Genomic DNA, 19,469 nt, shown 5'->3' with positions numbered 1-19,469 from the left:
AAAAAAAAAAAAAATCTCTCCAAAAAAAAAGAAAAGGGAAAGTGAGAAAGCAAATCGCCAGGTCCAGGACTTGATACATGGTCTGCCATGTGAGAGTTCAACACCTTATCACCATACCACTTGTCAGCCCCGAAGAACCTATTTTTAATATATTATTGTTATAATATGTTCAAATTGCCTATAGGCCTCTCAAATAAGTATGTTATGGTTAATATACATGAAATTTGTGACATCTTCAATTTACTCTTAAATGTAGATTACATTTGATTTTTATATTATCATTTTATTTATTTTGTGCATGACTGAGAGAGAGATAATGAGAGAGACAGCACTCCCAGCAGGTGTCGAGGCTGCCATCCTCTCCCCCAGCCTCACTTCCACACCTGGCTACCCAGAGATGTATCTAAATGCAAACCTGGAACCCTCCCGGGCAAGCCAGCCTTAGGAATGCAGTATTTTATCACTCTGCCTCCCTCAGGGCTATCATATTCTTAAATTGAGAAAATAAGCTCAAATTCTGTTAAACAGAAAATGTCATTTCCTTTTTTCATTAAAATAGGTAATTATTTAGCTCAAGTATTTTCACAAGTACTCTTTTTTTCCTCTATACAGAGTATCTATCTTTAAGAAATACTTTTCAGGCAAATGATAAAAAATAAGTTCATTATTTGCGATTATTTTCAAGGTTTTGCCAAATTTAGATTCTGCAAGTTGGAAATCTTTTAAAATTTTTTCTCTAAAAATGTGAATTTATGTAAATTCTCATGGAAACCCAACTGAAAAATTTTTCATGTGGGTTTAAAATATCCCAAAGCATAGTTGTAAAATTTCAATATTAAGTATTTTACATTATTTAGATTCAATTAAATGTGTTCATCTTACTCCTTGATTCTGTAAGGATAAATTTTAATATATTCCTATGTCATAGGCTTTGTTTTCAGTGACTACAATCCACAAAATCTCGAAAACCTGAACTTTATTGGCACAACAGTTGAATTCTTTGACTAAAAATGTCCAAATGATGTTTATGCAATGTAACAAAATTTTATAAATCTGTATTATAAAGTCCAATACTTTTGTAGACCATTTAAGTATATTTACAAAGCAGTATTTTTAAAGGATCAAATATTTGTGAAATTCTGTTTAGAAGAAACAAAAAAATACAAAACACGTGTTATATTATTTTTTTAGTCTTATTTTTTTTCCAGTCCTCAATTCTAGTTTGATCAAGAAACCTTTTATAGTTTGATTCATCTAATTGTGACAGAAATGTTGATTGTGAATTTTTCAAATTACATCTAATATCTCAGTTGTAGATTGAATACATTCATGAAATGTGTGCACACTACTTCCAATGCCAAGGATATAGTAATCCCATATTTTTCTCAAATTAATATGAATATTTTATTTTTTATTATGACCTTGTGCTCTGCCCAGTTTTAATTCATATGATATCGTAAATAATTTATTTTAAGTAGTCTTTTAACTGAATATAAAATAACATTCATAATAATAGCATATGGGGACCAGCAGTTAGCGAAATGGCTATGTCGCTGCACTCCCATGTAGTCAATGCAGTTTGAATCCCGGACCCGGTGGCTTAAACTCACGCCGGGTGCGTGTGCGTGCATGCTCAAGATCCCGAGAGGAGAATGGAGGAGAAGGGATTGCGGCGTGGCCATCCCCCATTGGGGGTGATTTTTCGCTTTCTGTCTCTCTCTGTCTTTCTGGCGAGCACACGCGCCCTATAGCAAAAAAAAAAAAAAAAAAAAAAAAAAAAGCAGATATTTTACTTTTGAAGAGTAAATTTTCCAAAGTTTTAATTTGATTTCATGAATTAAATGGGAAAATAAGTATACAGACATTGGCAATTACTTGATTGATTTACTATTTATAGTACCTGATAACAATGATACAAAACTGGTCCAACATGTCTCAACAGACATTCACTAGAAAACATGAGATTAAAACAGAAAAATTGGGGCTAGCAGGTGGCATGGCGATTAAGGCACCAAACTCCCACATAGTGGACCACAGTTCAAGCCCTGGACCTCGCGGCTTGAAAATCATGCTGGGCATGTGTGCATGCGTGTCCAAAATGCTGAGGGGAGAATGGAGGAGCAGGGATTGCAGCATGGCCACCCCCCGCTAGGAATGATTTCTCACTTTCTCTCTCTCTGTATCTCTTCATCTCTCTCCAGTGAGCACACACACACACACACACACACCCCTATGGCAAAAAAGTTAAAAAAAAAAAGAAAAACTAAGAAAAATTTAATTAGGTGAGTGGTATAAAGGAAAACTTGGGTTTCATAGGGCTATGTGTAAACTCACCTTCTGCTGCCATATGTTAATTTCTTTTCTTTTGGTGTATATATATACATACATATATACACACACAGATATATTTTAAATAGCTACTAACTTTTTTGGGGGGGTAGGGGATTTTTGCTATAGGGCACGTGCGCTCACCAGAAATACAGAGAGACAGAAAGCGAGAAATCACCCCCCAGAGGGGATGGTCATGCCGCAATCCCTTCTCCTCCATTCTCCTCTCGGGATCTTGGTCACACACGCACATGCACCCGGCATGAGATTAAGCCACCAGGTCCAGGACTTGAACTGCAGTCGACTACATGGGAGTCCAGCACATAGCCATTACACCAGCTGCTCGTCCCAATAGATACTAACTTTCAAAGCCAATATTAATGATTCCCTTACAGATTTCTGTTTTCTGGATTTCATGGTGACATCACAATATCTTCATAGTAGGTTATAACTATTGACACAAATCTTATATACTGTACACATTATTTATCATAGTTCTTAAAAAGAGAAATTTGTAAAACCTCATTAATAATATATGCTTTCCTTTGTTTCAACTCATTGCTTCTGAAAAGGTTTAAGGGAAAGTTAAAAGAATTTTTCCTAAATAGTAATACACAGTAAATGATAACACAACTGTTAACTGTCACAGATGCATTCAGACTGTTGTTTGGGCTAGAGAACAGCATGCGTCCACCTCAATTGTCCAGGCAGAGTTGGTGTGCCCTAGTCCTGTCAAGATGCCCCTTCTTTTGGCATCCTGCGTGTACCTCATACAAAGACGTTGGTTCCCTTGGGTCTGGAAAGGTTAGGAAAACAGAAACAAGTGATTACTGGCTGGCCATCAGGTTTGATCATGTGTTCAATCAGAATTTGGGGGACCGGCATATGGCGTAGTAGTAGTTCTGTCGCTGAACTCCCACAAGGCAGACCACGGTTCGCGTATAAAGACCCGGTGGCTTGAAAATGACACTGGACACGTGTGTACGCCCACCCAGGATCCCAGGAGGAGAAGGGATTGAGGTATGGCCATATCCCCGGGAGGTGATTTCTCACTTTCTCTCTCATTGTCTCTGTCTCTCTCTCTCCAGCTAATAGATGTGCCCTAAGGCAAAAACCTCTCAAAAAAAAAAAATCAGAATTTTGTTCACTGGACACATTTTCACTCCTTCCTAAATAAAACCATAGCAGGGGAGCAGCAGTTGACATAATGGCTATGTCGCTGGACTCCCATGTAGCCAACCGCAGTTCGAGTCCCAGACCCGGTGACTTAAACTCACGCCGGGCGCGTGTGCGTGTGTGCCCAAGATCCTGAGAGGAGAATGGAGGAGAAGGGATTGCGGCGTGGCCATCCCCCCTGGGAGGTGATTTCTCACTTTCTCTCTCATTGTCTCTGTCTCTCTCTCTCCAGCTAATAGATGTGCCCTAAGGCAAAATCCTCTCAAAAAAAAAAAAGAAAAAACTTACAAAGAAATTAAAAAAACCATAGCAGAAGCCAGCAGTACAAGGTCAGGAGCTAATAAACCCATCTGCCTCATTTTAATGCAAACCTGGACATTAATTTTTCAATTTACATTTAAAATCTAAAATAAATACTATGTTGGCCAAGATGCCAGGAAGCAGGGTAAGCAGCCTTTGGTGTGCTGGGCTCCTGTGAGCACGACCTGGTCAGAACTTTAGATAAGGACTAAAAGCAAGTCCTCTCAGACAAGATCTTCTCTCATCTAATTTATCTCAAAACACATATATATATTTTTTAATTTATTTTTTCTTTCCTGTATTCCAGTCTCTTCCAGGTCTTAATTTTAGAACCGTGTATGTGGGGGGGGTGCCATTGTGCCCAGTTGGCTCTGATAGCTCTTCCACTTTCTCCTCGATCCCCAAAGTACCCCCAGTCTCAGCATAATTTTTCTCAGTTTATATCTCAGTCATAAATCCTAAGGGAAATGGGGAGACTGCACTCTCAAGAGTTTGTCGATGACTACCTACGTGGGTTATTTTCATTGTAACAGAACATGAGGACAAATTAGAGAGCTCGGGGGGAAGTAGGAAGAATACAAAGATGAGGACATGTGAGGAGGACTGAGGGAGCTATTGACAGGGGTTTGTGGACACGGACAGACTGTGTGATGGGGAAGAAATGAGACAGAAAAGGAGGTTTCCGGAAGCTTTCATTGGTGTTATATGTATACGCTTCAAAATATTTAAGCAATCTAGATAAATGACGTATTTGGAAACTGATTTGTTATTGCTGTGCTGTGATTCTTTGACCACTTTAGTGTAGCCCTGTGATTTCAGAGTGATAAGAAATAGAACCACCGGTGGAATTTAGGAGACATGTTCATGAAAGAATGTCTTGATCAAAAACGTATTCCAGGGAACCAGCAGTTAGCGTAATGGCTATGTCGCTGGACTCCCACGTAGTCGACCGCGGTTCATGTCCCGGACCCGGTGGCTTAAAAAAAACTCACGCCGGGCGCATGTGCGTGCGTGCCCAAGATCCCGAGAGGAGAATGGAGGAGAAGGGATTGCGGTGTGACCATCCCCCCTGGGGGGTGATTTCTCGCTTTCTGTCTCTATGTCTCTCTCTGTCTGTCTGGCGAGCGCACGCGCCCTACAGTGAAAATCTCTCCAAAAAAAAAAAAAAATATTCCAGTCTAAAACAGCTGTCGAGCTTCAGTAGCTCCTGCAAACTGTTACTGACTTTGGCTGTGGGCTGAGGAGCCCACAGCCTGACTGGCCCCATGGATTCATGGGAGTTTCCAACTGTATCTCATGCCTCCTGGCAAGTTTTTGTTTTTTAAATGAAAAACCTGTGAGTTATTTGACAGCTTCATTTACTTAGATCATATGAATTGCTTATTTATACAGCTGGTTTAAATTCGGGAAATTGATGCTCAAAACCTAATTTCGAATTGCCTGGTTTCAAATCGCTACTTAATTGGCTCGATCGCCACCCGCTGTCAGGTGTGGAGTCAATCAGCTACCTCAGGGGACAGGGCAGTATCTTCAGGAAGGGTACCATATCTTCACTGTCATGGTCTCAGGCTTGAGTCTCCTTGATTCAAATCCACGTTGCTATTTTTAGCGAAGGTCTAAGAAGCCCCTGTGCTCTGGCAGGTCTTTTCCCTGGAACCTGAACAACCTCTAGTTTTAACACAATGGTTAGAGAAACATCTGTGACCCAATTCTCAGTCTCCTTTCATATGTTCTAAACGTAGAGATATGTACCATCTACCAAGTTTTATAAAGGATACATGGGATTATTATTATTATTTTTTGGAGAGGTTTTTGCTCTAGGGCGCGTGTGCTCGCCAGAAAGACAGAAACAGAGAGACAGAAAGTGAGAAATCACCCCCCAGGGGGGTTGGCCATGCCACAATCCCTTCTCCTCCATCCTCCTCTTGGGATCTGGGGCCCACACGCACACACCCCTGCCGTGAGTTTAAGCCACAGGGTCCGGGACGTGAACCGCGGTCAACTACATGGGAGTCCAGCAACATAGCCATTATGCCAACTGCTGGTCCCAGGATAAGTGTTTTTCCTTATACTCACTTGTTCAGATGGGTGTTTGACTACTAGGTAGTGACAGTGCACAAAACACACCAAATAACAGAGGTCAGTAGGAAATAATAAGCCTGGGCTATTTTTTTTTGGGGGGGGGAAGGTTTTCGCTATAGGGCGCGTGCGCTCACCAGACAGACAGAGACGTAGAGACAGAAAGCGAGAAATCACCCCCCCAGGGGCGATGGTCACGCCACAATCCCTTCTCCTCCATCCTCCTCTCGGGATCTTGGGCACGCACGCACACGCGCCCAGCGTGAGTTTTAAGCCACCAGGTCCAGGATGTGAACCGTGGTCGACTACATGGGAGTCCAGCGACATAGCCGTTACGCTAACTGCTGGTTCCCAGCCTGGGCTATTTTTCATAGAATACAACGATTTCCCAATTATAAGGCTAATTATGTAAAGACCATTTCTTTTACTATTCAGTGTAGAGAATCTAAGGTCAAGGTGCATATTCCACAGAGGCTTCTCAAGGTTTGCAAGGGGTTCAGTGATGGCGTTCATTAACTAGACTACCAAATACTGTTAGTGACCGATCACACAGATGGCCACAGTGCTCTGGCCTTTCTCCCACTGAGAAATAAGGTCTGTCCTCGCTCATGGAATGAGTCGGTTGAGAGCACCACGCTGTGCAGACCCCTTAACGACGTTGACCAATGGGATATTACAGAAGCGACACCGTGCAAGTTCGTCTGCTGGGTTCCTACTTCCCGTCACCGGGCGTGTGTACTCTGGGGAGGCCTGCTGCCATTTCAGTCGTTTGCCTTCTGGAATTGCCATGCTAGGAAAAAGCCCAGGGTATCCACGTGGAAAGAGATGCTCATACAGCCGCCACCAGTGTAGCCGGCTTGTCTTGAGCACCAGGCCTGTAAGTGAGAAAAACATCCCCACAACTCCACTCTTAGCATCTATCTGACTGCACCTGCGTAAGAGACACCCACTGAGAGCTACACAGCTGTGCTCACAGAACAATTTTTAAAAATATATATCTATTTACAAAAACAAATAATGAGTTGCGGCCTAAGCCACCATGCATCAGAGTCGTTTTTAAGCAGTGGTAGTAGCTGGGGTAAGACCTGGCGTTGGCTGAGCACTTTGCTTTGTTCCTGGGTCACGTGTGTCAACTCACTTGGATACCAGGAACATTCTTCACAAGTTATAATCAATCATGTATAAAAACAGACAGCAAGGCATTGTGATGACACACGTATAACCACTTACACTCCAACAGCGAAAAACATTATTGAAATAAATTATTATCGTACTTGACTGATGAAATAAGCAGTAGTGAGATTAAACAATGTGCCTAACTCCACAAACTGGTAGATGGTCTTATGAACCTAGAGTGAGCCCAGCACTCTGTTAACCTAGCTCTTGATAGTGAGAGATTATATTGTCGTCTTCCATGTTCAGATTGTAATCTCCAAATTATAGAATTGTGTGTGCGTGTGTGTGCATGCGAGTAAGCAAGCATACTTTCAGCTACCTTACATCAGATGGCAAGGTGTACATAAACGATGAAGACCCTATAACTACTCATTATGAAAGTAAAATCAATGCTGTCCATACAAAAATGTCACCTAATACGAAATCAAATAGCTATCGATCAGAAACGTTCCCGATGGAATGCAGAATAGCTGATAAATACGTCGTGTGCATGCGCCTCACTGCTGTGGTTCGACTTGCTTCCACACACAAAAGAGAAAAGCAAAGACATACTGAATAAAAATCTCTCACGTAAGATCTTCCATCTATCCACTGTTCTCAGTAGAGATCATGTAGTCCTAACAGAAACAGTGAAGGATTAAAAAGTAAAATACAATAAAAATCAGAGATAGCCTTCTCCTGAAGGGTTTATAGCCAGGAGCAGTTAAAAATACCCAAAGAGGAAAGCAAACTCATGCAAGGGATACAACAAATGACTTTAAAAATTAAAAATGTTAATTTTGTTTCCGGCTCACCTTATCTCCTCGGGATGTTCCTGCCCTTTATCCTTATTTCCGCAGTTTCATTTCTATCTTACATTTGTTTGCATAATAATATAATGATCTGTTTATTGTCTAGGGAGGACATTGTTTACCAGCCTGGCCTGAGATAAGAGAGATGGCTGATTCTGTTTGATATTTCTGTCCATGAAGTCCACAACTCAATAAAAGTAGCTACATTAGCAACAGTAACCTGTGTCCTCAGCATAACAACTCAGAAACAGAACAAGAATAAGCTTAAGTGTACATCCAATTACGGTCACTGAAAGACTCATGCTTCCCCTACCTGATCTTACTTCATTTTCTGTGGCCTGAAGTTAACTCGTAATTACACTAAAACATTAGCTAGAAATGGAGAAATGGGGGAACCAGCAGTCAGTGTAATGGCTATGTTGCTGGACTCCCACGTAGTTGACCGTGGTTCGCGTCCCGGACCCGGTGGCTTAGAACTCACGCTGGGCACGTGTGCGTGCGTGCCCAAGATCCCGAGAGGAGAATGGGGAAGGGATTGTGGCGTGACCACCCTGAGGGGTGATTTCTCGCTTTCTGTCTCTATGTCTCTCTCTTCGCTTTTGGCGAGCGCACGCGCCCTATAGCGAAAACCTCTCCAAAAAAAAAAAAAAAGAAAGAAAGAAATGGAGAAATGGCATCCCTGATTTGTGTAGCTTTCATTCCATTCTCCTCTGAGACAACCTGAAGAAGCCATTGTTGAACTTCTTTCACCATATCACTTACTGTTGTTGCTATGGGGTCGTGGAAGAGACCTGATGCACTTTCGCACAGAAAAACGTAGAAACATACGTCATGACTGTTCTGACAGCCCATCTTTCTAACTCTCTTACCTCCGTGATTCCATACTGTTCTTGCTCTCACTAGATGAAGAAGTTTTGCGCTGGTTAGCATGCCACCAACAATGCACTTCTATATTCGTACTAAAATAAAGTTTTCATGGAACAACAATTTTAAATCAGTGTTCTACTTCTGAAACCATTGGAACCAATTTTGCCTGATAATTATTTGTCACAACATTTATTTAAAAGCAATTTGTACTGTCTGCATAAGGAGTGTTTCCTGCGTCAAAGCGTGATTCTTATTAAAGGATCACAAATGTATTGGTGCACTTAAATGACAAATGGAAATTCATAGGGAGTATAAAAAGAAGAGAAGAGGGTTGATATGGCTATGAAATGGCAATTGAAAACCAGTGACGTCATATTACTTCTCAAAAATATACAATCATACAACAGTTTCAAAATCTGTATACTTGAATCCTTCTTTACTTACTCTGAAGTAAATGTCAGAATTATTATAGAGCTATTGTAACACATTTTGTCTAGAGCATTAAAAATTGTTTTAGTCATAGTACTCCATCGTAAGTTGGAACTGTGAAGTAACTTGTTTTGCCTATTTCTTTAAAATTATTGAATATTATAGTATCAAAAAATGTACAAAGAGAATGGAAGCTATTGTTAGCTTGTTGTCATAGGTCAGTTATAATGCTAAAAATATCAAGATTGTATTGATGAAATATGCAGAGTAGTATTAGTGAGACTAGTTGTTTAAAATAACTTCTTTAAATGGAACCCACTGCTAAAACACGCTAGTAATGAATGAGAAATTTGGGGTTTGAATTTTTTGAAGGCACTCTTCTTCTTTAGCAATCAACCAAACCTAAAATTCAAATTACCAATAAACTTAACCTAGTAACTGCCAAATACCATGCGAGAATACTCATTTTATCCTTAGGCAAATGGGTATATTGATATTAACCTTGGTAAATTTTCGAGATATAACTGAGAACTCATGATCCAGGACGAAAGCCTACTCACCCTTTATCCAGATAGAGTTCACAAATAAAACAGTGTACAAAAAAGGGAAAAGGGAATGTAAGAAAACACCATGAAGTTGACAACTAGGAAGAGTCGGAGACTCCCAGTGAGTAGGGCTGTTAGTGCTATGACTTACAGGAAGTTGCCGGCAAGACCGCAGCAGGACAAAGGCAAGCCAGGCCAAGTTCCAGCTTCACGAGGCACCGTGGTGCACTCCAGCAGGATGTGCTCGGAGAGCTTCACTTCGTCTTGGATGAGAGATCATAGACCTATGCTCCAGCAGGATGTGCTCGGAGAGCCTCACTTCGTCTTGGATGAGAGATCATAGACCTATGCTCCAGCAGGATGTGCTCAGAGAACTTCACTTCGTCTTGGATGACTAGATCATACACCAGGTGGAGGAAAAGGAAAGTGACATTAGCACTGGGAAGGAATGCATATTTTATCCCAGAGATGATGGAGAACCATCAAGAAGCTCTTGCTTAGAGACTCTCGGGCAAGTGTGAAATTACCCAAAGTAAGCATCAGAAATATTCTGACATCAGCATGTAGAGTAGGTGGGTCTGGAGAAAGATCGAGAAGCCAGTAATCAGGCCACACTTGAGCAGCAACGCGAGCAGTAATTGCCCAGTGCAAAATGAATTACATAGCACTCAGCCTCTATGATGAATGGCAGAATTTCAGATCTGCTCTGCGAGGGCTGTACTGAATAATTCAGTTAGCCCAGTCTCTAAAGGGCATTGTCAGTGCTATGGTTTATTCTTGGAGTGGCCAGAAGGTACGCTTGTATCCACCATGCAGTCTTCTCCAAAGTAAAGAACAGTAGCTTTTCCCCCTACATGTACTTTTTCACTAAAAGAAACAATAGTCTTTCTTACGAGTTAAGAAGATGTTATTCTCATTTATAGAAAAGTATTATATATTAGACGATGTCGTGGTTAGAAAATTATGCATTTGAATATGCACAAAAAGATGCCTTCATCTCTTTCATTCTGCGTGCAGGAGAGGGGGGGATTTTTTTTCCTCCACTCTCAATGGCACTGGTAAGAACACCATAGACTGAGGGAAGGGGTTTGTCACCACACTATGTTATAGTTAAATCAAGAGGGGAATGGGCCAAATGCAGGAAACAAAAGAAATGGAAGTGCTGTCAGAATGTTAGAATAATGGGATGGTTGAGCTCGATCCCTTTTTTAAGAGTACACATGTATTAATCTGTTTAGTTTTCAACTGCTAAATGTACAAAGGGCATCTTGACAATGATATTATTATACAAGCAGACATATGGACCTTACTTAGTAAGTGATACTACTGATTAGAGCATTAGATACAGATTCCTGAACCCCTTTGCCTAGAATGCAGACTTGATGAATGTTACATTGCAGAATTTTCGAAGGCAAACAATCCGAACCAAGGTTAAATGGATGACATTATTTTACATTCTCCAGAGTAAGATGGAGAATTCACATGATGAAGATGTATTTGACATCAGCAAAACACACTAGACTATAATGGCAAGAATTTCATATACTTTTCTTGTGAGAGAGATTAGTTTGTAGAATTTAGAGAGGTTAATAATGCAGACTAGGTAACATTTGTAAACAAGTTCACAATAACTGAACCACTCCAGGGTTTATTTTCATAACCAAGGAATCAGTACTGAGCTTGTGGTTCCAATTAGTCAGGAAGGACATTGACCTTGGATTATTATACTTCTCTAAAAGAGCCCTGTAAAACTTGTTCATAGGAGAGTGTACCAAATGAAACCAGTACAACTAAAGTTAATGATTTAATCCAGCTCGATAAGTCATATCTCTGAATCTTCTATTCACTTACTTTTCCTAATTCTCTGTTGTTGTTGTGTTCGTGGATGATTTTGTTTGACTTTGACTTCCAATTTCTACATTAGCCTTACTTCTCCACTATCAACAACTGGAAGTAAGAGGGAGGTTCTTCTGGATGAACATTCAGTTCATTGGGAAACATGGTCTGGTGATTTTTAATTAAAATTAAAAATATATACATAGTGGAACCAGCAGGTGTGATGGTTAAAGGCACTGGATTCCCATATGACTGACTACAGTTCAAGTCCTGGATCTGGTGGCTTGCTTTTTTGCCTTCTCTTTTTATCTGTCTCTGTCTGGTCAGATTAAAAAATAGTAACAACAAACGGGATTAAATAAATAAATAATTCTTTTTAAAAATATATACATAGCAGGACCAGCAGTTGGCATAATGGTTATGTTACTGAATTCCCATGTAGTCGACCGCAGTTCGAGTCCCGGACCCGGTGGCTTAAACACACCAGGTACGTGTGCCTGCATGCCCAAGATCCTGAGAGGAGAATAGAGGAGGAGGGATTGTGGCATGGTCATCCTCCCAGGGGGGTGATTTCTCGCTTTCTGCCTCTCTGTCTCTGTCTTTCTGGTGAGAGCACCTGCCCTATAACAAAAACCTCTCCAAAAAAAAGTTGAAAAATATACATAGTATAAATCTCTACATTATAAAGGAACTGTACATTATACATATTAACATTTTAGTAGAAATTCTCTCATTACAGTAGGAAGTCATATTTAACTGACAAAATACAATACAGACGGTGGGAACTTACCTGATTAATATGGCATGTCATAAATCAGCTCACAGTTGGTAGGTCCAAGATGGAGAGGTGACATCTGGTAAGGGGCTCCCTGTTGGTGTGGCCCTGAGGTCACGTGGGCACGTGACAAAACACGAGCGCATGTCTCTGTGTGCTTCTCTGTCTCTGTCCTTACAGACCTTCCAGGAGTTAATCATACAGGGACCACCCCGATGGCTCCCAAAGGCCCCACCTTCAATACTAGGACAGTCTTGCGTTTCACCATGAGATAGTAATTTTCCTCTGAGTATCTTTACAACCAAATCTCAACACATAAATTCCAGGCAGAGAGGGTTCTCAAACCATAGCAATTAGCATGTGTTCATATAGGAACCTGTGGGTGTGTATGTGTGAGTGAGTGGGGGGGAGGTTAGACAATTGGTGATCAACTTTTTTCCTCTTAGGTGTGCTCAGCTTTGAAACGTATAATCCAGAGCCTGAAGTTTTCTTCAGAAAACAGTTGTTTTGTAACATTATTTTCAGAGTATGTCATGGTGCACCATAAAATGTAGAAGAGTAAATAAATGGCACCAAAATTTTTATTAAAACAGTCCTAGTGTTCCAAGTGCTTCATATCAACAAATTAATTACAGCCTATATTCTAGGCTAAATACTAAAAAGCATATTCTCATTTTTATTAACATTTTAGTCCATTCATTTTCTCAGAAATTTACTTCCAAATTAGGATTAAGTCATAGATAGATTGCTATACTTTATTAATGTTGACCCTTTCCATTGGGTTGAACTCATCAGAAAAAAAATACATGTAATACACACACACATAAGTGCCTGTGTGTGCGCATGTGTTTGTATACACATTTGATACCCCACTAGTGAATCAAAACCATGTAGTTAAAATGTTTTGAATATGTCCCACCAGATACCAGGGTCCTATAACTTTGCTTCATCTATGTCACCTACAAAGAATTTCCCTAACTGTTGAAATTTGGCAGGACGATCTACATGGTGGTGTTGGTCCTACAGGGAATTAGAGGAAGTGAAAACTAAGAACTAGTTAAAGATCAGATCAGACATTATGCTATAACCAATTGAAAGAAAGGACATTTATACTCAGGAAAAAAATAGCAATTAAGCCAAAAACCTATTCCAAAGATAATTATGTTTATTGTTTTCAATTTAAATAGAAAAAATACATTAGAGGGATACAATGTTATATATTTTATTGATTCCAGAGTTTCACTCCAACACGTTTATCTTAAAATATAAGTATCTGTGATTAAATTTTATAGAAATTTAAATCCTTAGCATTTTTAAAGATATACTTTCCAGTGAGAAATTGAGACCTGAATTATTCCACAATGCTATGCTCTGGTATAAATTCTGTTTTAAAAAGCAAAGGACGTTCATTACCATGTATAATAAGTTTAGCTTTGAATATCAAGGAAAGTTTGCTAAAAGAGAGAGCATTTTAAAAACCATTCCCTAGTAGGTTATTTTAAAATACTAAATCAATATTAGATAATATCTTTTTCCAAATAAATTTGCAAAACAAAAATCACAATGACTGTGTACCTCGCTATAGTATGCCAGGAGTCCTGTTCTTGAACAGAGTGAAATCTCCAGGTTCGGGCGGTCAGGTGTGACTGCTAAAAGCTCAGGAAACAAGGCGGTTCATAGGAAAACCGTATCCCCATGAAATCGACGCACCCACACCTCTCACTAAGCCATTAAAAATCTCTCTTCACATTGGCTATTCTGCTTGAGCAAGAATAATTAAACTAAGAGGATTAAAAATTCTAGGTTTTGTGATATGATGAAATATACACTATTGTTTTTCTTTACTTCCATACAAAAGAATGTTTTCAACTATACAACTAAAGAACTTAAAATTTTGGGGAGGAAGGAGAAGAAGATAAACTTTTATATTCTTTGGTTTTTATAACCATCCAGTTGAAAAACCAAAGAAAGCCTTTATTTCTTCTTGAGTTCTCAACATTTTCAGTATCATTGTAATGACTTGGGGATTTCCTTCATTAAAGATAAACCAGTAAAAAAAAAACAAAAAAAAATTGCTATAGGGTGTGTACATTCATCAAAGAGACAGAGACACACAAAGTGAGAACTCACTGACCCCCACCCCAGGGGGATGGCCACACTGCAATCCCTTCTCCTCCATTATTCCCTAGGGACTTTGAGCATGCACACACAAGTGCCTGGTGTGAGTCTCAAGACACCGTATTCAGGACTCAAACCATGGTTGACCACACCTTAACCACTATGCCACCTGCTGGCCCCAAGCCAGTTTAAAAAAAAAAAATTAAACTACTTCAAACTATGGGCCTTCATTGTCTCATTGTATACATAATGTCTTTGGGTGAAAACTGACTTCTTATTCTATTTGCAGTAGAACTTCCTTAAAGTCATGACATCTAACCTTATCAGCCAACAACAGTCTGTCTGTCTCTTGGAAAATGAAAGCTCTCTGACTTACTGCACACTTGAACTAGGAGACAATACACGTAACAGTGAAATGACAAGCCAACACGCCGCACGGCATGTGCAACGTCTGCGAGGTGGAATACAGGCTGCAATTTATGAATAAGACTGAGAACGAATATGTGAGAGGTGTACTGCAAGAATACACATTTTCTTTTCAGATTTTCTGTTATTTCCAAGTAATCATTCATATAAATACCCATTGAAACATATAGTTTGCATCTTGATTTGCCTTTCAAAATAATAACATATGGGCCCAGCAAGTGGCGTGGAGGTTCAGGTGTCAGATCCCACCTGATCCCTACAGCTTAAAAATCACACTGTACATGTGTGCATGCATGCCCAAAATACTGAGAGGAGAATGAAGGAGAAGGAGTCGCAGTGTGGCTATCCTCCCAGGGGGTGCTTTCTCACTTTCCCTCTCTCTCTTTCCTCTGTCTCTGTCTGGCAAGTACACGTGCCCTAGAGCAAAAACTAAAAGTAAATAAATATGTGATCAGTAAGATGGTAAGATCTTATATTGCCAACAATATAATTTCGTTTCATATATTTGCCAGACTTTTTAAGTGAATACTATACTAATAAAAACAAGACCTGTTGCAAAATATTACATGAAAGAAATGATGTAAATGTATACTGAAAAAAATCCCACTTGTACTTCACGTTAGGATATTAATACATTATGTAAAGTACAAGGAAAACTTTCATCAGTATAAATCCCTTCATCTCTTTGTTTTACACAGTATTGTGCTGACTTCACTTACGTATACCCTCTGACCTCTGACCTCTCACGCACATGCGCACACATGCACGGAACCTCAGTGCATTTCAGGGAGAGATTTCTAAAGGAGGTCATACAGCACAACAGCTTTACATAGAATAAGTAGAAGTGATGAAAATGTATGTCTCTGAAACTAGATGAATCATCTATGGTAGAAAAATAGTAGAAAAGTATAATTAGTTTTCAACTTCAGGGTTTAGTATGGAATATACTTATGCCACATTCCTTGCTTAACATGACCAACTCTGGCATAGTCTGAATTACCCAGTGATCTCTCAAGTATATTTTTACTGTTTTTTAAGGGAAAGTGAAACAGAGCTTTCTACCGTGAGCTGTATCCATCACCCAGATGTCAACAGTACCGGGAGAATATGGTTCCCAGGCAGGAGATAAAACAGATCTGGGGAGATGGGCTTGAGAGCTGAATTGAAATAGCTTCTGTGGGCTGGTCTGACTCACCTTCCCACCACTTCCCACACTCTAGCTCGGTAAAGAGCTGAGTCTGTTCAGTGATTAATAGAAAGAAACCAGCCCAGGAGATAGACACAGGAGGTGAAACACACGGAAATCTACATGAAGTTCTTATCAAATACATCTTTGTAACCTACAAAACACGTAGACATGATGTCATCAGCAGAGAGGGTGATGAGCTTGAAGAACAGCAATAATGTTTCCATGAAGTAATGATAAAAGCAGAGAGATGGAAAATGAAGTGGCAGAGACCCAAAATGCAATGATAAAAATTAGATAAAGTCATTCTAAAGTTGAAGATTACATTAGGAAATACAAAATAGGATCAACACAACTGAACACTCACGGGTTACAGTTGACAACGGCTAACAAAAAATTTCAAGATACAAAAGGGATTATAGAAAACAGATAGCTAAGGAGACAAAAAATTTAATGTAATTAGGATTCCTGAAGAAAAAATATTCAGATGTATAATAGGACCAAAACAATGCTAATGTAAAGATTGAAATCTGTGATTAAAACACTCAGACTCCCTAAAATTTTCTACTTTGCATCAACACTAATTTTCAACACTTCCTTCAGTTTCACCCTACTAGTTTTATATTAAATGGAATGATTTTTATTATTTTAGTGTTTGACATGCTTGGCTCCTACATTTATAAAATTTTGTCTTTTATTCAAGCAACATATCCTATACAAATATGTCTATGAAAAGGTATGTACTAAATGTTACCCGTTTCTGGGCGGTGAGATTTCAAGATGGCTTTAAAATCTCTAAAGTCCTTATCTTTATTTTTAACTGCCATTTATCATTTTTAAAAATGAAAATGAGGTCATTTGGGCTCTAAAAGAAGTAGAAGGCAGCAACTGAAATAAGAAATGACAAATCTCAACTGTCCCACTACCTCTAGATCCATGGCCCTCAGTTCATGTCCACACAGCAGTCAGGTGATTTCTCTAAAACGGAAGCATAAGCATGTTAGTTTTCATCTTATTGTTCTGCATGGCTTTCAGTAAATTGCCACTAAACTGTATGAAATCCAATCTCTTTAGTAATTTTCACAAAACTCCCTAATCCAGTACCACCAGGCCTTCCAACATCAACAACTCTCACTCCCCCGAATCCTGCCTTCCCTCCAACCACCATAAACTCTGTGAAGTAATGGTTTCTCTTGATCTTCCAAAATTCCATCTTTTCTCATGCTTCAGGTGCTAATACAAAAATATGCTTTTTTGTTTGTTTTTTGTTTATGGGAGTAGGGTGGGGCTGGGAAAAGATGGAAAATTATTCCATGAAATTTAGTTCAAATCATCTCTGTAAAGCCTTCTCTGCCATCCCTCATTTTTCTTCCCTATCAACAAAGTTATAAGTTACTGTGTCCTTTTCCCACCGAATGTATCAGTGTCTTGCCAAGCAATATTGACATCTGAGGCAAAAGGAAACCTTGTTAACTCTGAGCCTATGTTTATTTAATCAATTATCATGGATTTTTTTTTTGCATTAGTTTTATTTTATTTTTCTTCTAATATTGATTGGACCAGCCAGTGGTATGCTGTCCCACATGACCAACTACATAGTGTGAGGCCTGGGCCTGCTGGCTTGAAAAACACCCGATCCAGTGCATGTGTGCGTATGAGCCCAAAATCCCACGAGAAGAATGGAGGACGGAAGGTATTCTGATGCGGCCATCTTTCCAGGGGGGTGCTTGCTCACTTCCTCTCTCCCCTCCGTCTCTCCCTGATGAGTGCACACACCCTAAAGCAATTTTTTTTTTAATTAAAAAATACATATTTTAGTTAGGCCAGCTTATGGCCTAGTGGTTAAGGGAGTCAGACCCCGCATGGTTGAATGAGCAGTAAAGTCATGAACCCAGAGCCTTGAGTAGCATTTCAGGTTCATGCCCAAGACCCCAGGAGCATGTAGGACAGAAGAAGGGGTGACTGCATGACTGTGCCCCTAGGAGGGTGCTTTCTCCTTCTCCCCTTTCCTCTGTCTCTGGTGAGCACACATGGCCTCTGGCAAATTAAAAAGATATGCTGATTTAAAATACTACCTATCTTGATTACCGAGGGTTTTGGCACCGCCATACATGTTGGTGTCAAAGCAGGCCTTCCTGCGCACTGACACACCTGTCCCACGGCCTAATTATTTGTCTCCGTATCTGTTGTCATGCCCAGGCTGTGCTCACTGACAGGGAAAGGGGCCAGTTCTGTTTATCTTTGCACATCCACAAGTCAGCACAGTACCCCACACTGGGCAGGAGTCCACTTAGTAAGAATCAATACAGAACCAGAAAAGAGAAATAACATAAATAAATAAATAAATAAATAAATAAAAACTTATTCTAAATGAGTTTTTTTCTAAAACATTTTTTTTTAAAAAAATAAGGAAGTCTTACTTGAGGCAATTCATGAGCGTACAGTAATTAAGCAGTTCCCATAAACACCTATCTGAGGCACAAAGCTTTGAATGTGTACCTAAGAACTACAGGATATTAAAATTGAAAAAAAATCTGAAATAATATTTCATCTGCCTCCTTTCTGTTATAAGTAATGATTCCTTGCAGGGCCAGCAGGTGGCATGGTGATTGAGGGCACTGGACTCCCATATGGTTGACAGTGGTTCGAGTCCTGGACCTGGTGGCTTCCTTTCTTTCTCTCTCTCTGTCTGTCCCTCTCTGGTCAAATTTAAATAAATAAATAAATAAATAAATAAAGTCCAATAAAATAATTCTTTAAATAATAATAATAATGCTTCCTAGGGAAGTGAAGTGGCTCTTAGAAGTGAAGACCCTGACATAGTGAGCTGAACCCCCACCGTGTTCTTTTTCCCCAGAGATTATTCACAAATCTAATTAGAACAGAGGTAGAGAGCTAAGATTTTTTTCTAGGCCTGGCAGAATTTACCAATTCATTGGTAAAATAAGCCATAAACACATTTTTATGTAATGCTTCAAATATGGCCACTGCTAAGGTGAAGAGACTGAAATCACGTTTGAAATTTCCTCCCGGCCCCACACTTCTGTTTATCACTAACTTCTCTGTGACTTATTTTATCTGCAAAAGAGGGCGATTCTGCTCTCCACCTACTTTACTTCAAGACCTGTGAGGGCCAGGTTAAAATGCACATTATTCCAAGTATGTATATGCACAAATGAAGTCACTTTTTAATTGCAGATTAATCGTGTAAATAAACTTTTCTACTAGTCATGTCTGGAGCAAACCGGAAGTAGTTATGTAGCAGTTAGTGGCCAGCTTGGAACTGAAAGTTGGAATACAGATACTGGTACTTAATAAAAACCATTCTGAATTTTAACTTTAAAGCATAGAAATCTGGGGGACCAGCAGTTAGCGTAATGGCTATGTCGCTGGACTCCCATGTAGTCAACTGCGGGTCACGTCCCCGACCCGGTGGC

The 19,469-nt window shown here is 39.7% G+C and overlaps 1 protein-coding gene across 5 annotated transcripts in view; it reads right to left on the bottom strand.

Moving 5' to 3' along the window:
* The window catches only part of LOC102475894 (cytochrome c oxidase subunit 7B2, mitochondrial), a 157,578-nt gene extending 143,170 nt beyond the window's left edge, over nt 1-14,408 (bottom strand). For 2 of the 5 annotated variants that reach the window (XM_014582633.2, XM_006164720.3), the window contains exons 1-2: nt 13,878-14,157; nt 9,843-10,085 (exon numbers count right to left, since the gene is read on the bottom strand). The gene's annotated coding sequence lies outside the window, so the exon portion shown is untranslated. Of the gene's footprint in view, nt 1-9,842; nt 10,086-13,877 lie in introns of all 5 variants that reach the window. The other 3 variants (XM_006164718.3, XM_027766796.1, XR_336884.1) reach the window with 2 other exon arrangements.
* Nucleotides 14,409-19,469: the final 5,061 nt, after the last annotated feature.

Source organism: Tupaia chinensis, unplaced genomic scaffold (genome assembly GCF_000334495.1).
Source record: "Tupaia chinensis unplaced genomic scaffold, TupChi_1.0 Scaffold143697_1, whole genome shotgun sequence".
Lineage (NCBI taxonomy): Eukaryota > Metazoa > Chordata > Mammalia > Scandentia > Tupaiidae > Tupaia > Tupaia belangeri.
The sequence above is the reverse complement of the archived record's forward strand: the minus strand, read 5'-3'. Positions and strand labels throughout refer to the sequence as shown.